We start from the raw sequence: 2,336 nt of genomic DNA on the forward strand, positions 1-2,336 counted from the left end.
CGCGCGCAACTCAGTCATTTACAGCGTCTCCTACTATATTCACACGGACATAGCCCTATCATAGTATTGGACCGCATCTCGTTTCAGATCTGGGATCACTGGGCTAGACCGTGTATTCTTAGATCATGCCCTGTATTGCGATTGCAGTGGCACGGGTGGAAAGGTGGTGGTGGTAAATGAGAAGCGTTGATTAGTATCATCGACCTCGAAATTTGATTCGATTACACAGCCACACAAAAAAAAGGTGCGAATCTGGTAACAAGACACACGTATTCCTATGGATTTTGGGGCGCTGAATTCAAATTCGGTATCAAAAATCAACCATCACGTCATGGTTGAGACATAACCCAAAAAAATGACGAAAAATCATGCACTGAGGCAAATAAATTTCAAAATAAAGCCAGTGATGCAAATTTTCACTTCAAAAATATGTCGACAACCGTGAAGGATCAACCCTTGCCTGATATCAACTTATTTAACATAACTTTACCCAACAGAACCTGACCTCGCCTAACCTGAATGAAAAGAAATTTATGGAACTACACGTAAAGCTCTGGAAGCATATTTTCCCAGTAGCAAATGTGTGCTACATCAAATGGGTCAACTCGAGCCTAGCCTAGAAATAAATCTAACCTAGCCTAACCTAACCTCACGAAACACAATTCGAAGAAAAAAGGACGCGTTACAGCAGGCAGAAAATAGACTGAAGTAGGTCTATAAATCAATTTAATTACGATGCATGTTTAAGTTACAGTTCTACATTTTAATTGATACAATCATTGTCAGGTTAATTGAAATGGGGTCAATTCTACTTGTAGTTCTAAGTTTCTTCAAATGAGTAATGTGCGTCTAAATTTTTAACCACCTGTAGTACAATGAAATGAATTTTATTGTGTTACAACGGGAACACTTAAGTTAAGTTGTGTTGCGTTAAGAAAAATTTCGTTAGTTTCTGTTAAGTTAGATTCATTTGTAGGTTAAGATCGAGTTAACCTATTAAATATAGCAAACATTTAAGACTGAGAACCGTACGTTTACATAGGTACACGTGTGGTTGAATTTCATTCGGCTAGGTTAGGTTAGGTCAGGTTTTGTTAGGTTAGGTTAAACCTCTATGTAGGTTAAGCCGAAGCCGAATGAAATGGTACTGCAAACACAACGGGACAACACAATGAGTTTAATTGTGTTACGTGAAGTTAGGTTTTTTTAGGTTAGGATAGGTTTGACCTCTTTGCAGGTTAAGCCCAAGCTGATTCAAACGGTACCGCAAACACAACGGGACAGCACAATCAGTTTAATTGTGTTTCGTGAGGTGAGGTTGGGTTAGGTTAGGCTAGGTTAGATTTATTTCTAGGTTAGGTTCGAATTGACCCATTCGATGTAGCACACATTAGCTACTGGGAAAGTATGAAGTAAAATGTTAATTCAGGTTAGGTGAGGTCAGGTTCTGTTGGGTGAAGTTATGTTGCAGACTGGCCACCTGGCTCAGCGCATTCTATACTGTACTCTTAGAGTGAACATATCGTTCGAATAAATATTATATCTGCATAAATAGTCTCCAAAAGTCAATACCTTAACTACGTGTAGTTCAGTAAATTTCTGTTAATTCAGGTTAGGTGAGGTCAGGTTCTGTTGGGTGAAGTTATGTTAAATAAGTTGATATCAGGCAAGGGTTGATCCTTCAAAGTTGTCGACATGTTTTTGAAGTGAAAATTTGCATCACTGGCATTATTTTGAAATTTATTTGCCTCAGTGCATGATTTTTCGTCATTTTTTGAGGTTATGACTCAACCATGACGTGATGGGTGATTTTTGATACCGAATTTGAATTCATCGCCCTAAAATCCATAGAAATGCGTGTGTCTTGTTACCAGATCCGCACACTTTTTTTTGTGTGGCTGTGTTATTATTCGCAACAGCGATCCAAAAATACTTGCGCATGTTTGAACTGTGCATCGCTCATTGGCTCTAATTCGCGTACGTATTTAAAAATCAAGTACAGACGCGCACCGTAGCCAATGAACGTCACTCAAATCGAACCAAGCGCAGATCAAGCCAGCTCCGTTGTGATCATTTAACATCAAGAAAACGCGTGTAACGTTCCATTACTGTCTAACTCACGGTGACTCACGAGTGTCCCTTTCGCACGCGTGTAGCTATCAAAGCAGGAGCAATCGTGACAATATTTTCCAACTTTGTTTAACCCATTCATAACTCGTGTCTCACGCATATAGTGTGACGTACTGGACCGTCACGTGTCGTAATTGAATGAACAGGTGTATTCAATCTTTAGTAGTTATCCGCGCGCATATTCAAATAGATATAGAATATGATTG

This window comes from Belonocnema kinseyi, chromosome 5, assembly GCF_010883055.1.
Source record: "Belonocnema kinseyi isolate 2016_QV_RU_SX_M_011 chromosome 5, B_treatae_v1, whole genome shotgun sequence".
Lineage (NCBI taxonomy): Eukaryota > Metazoa > Arthropoda > Insecta > Hymenoptera > Cynipidae > Belonocnema > Belonocnema kinseyi.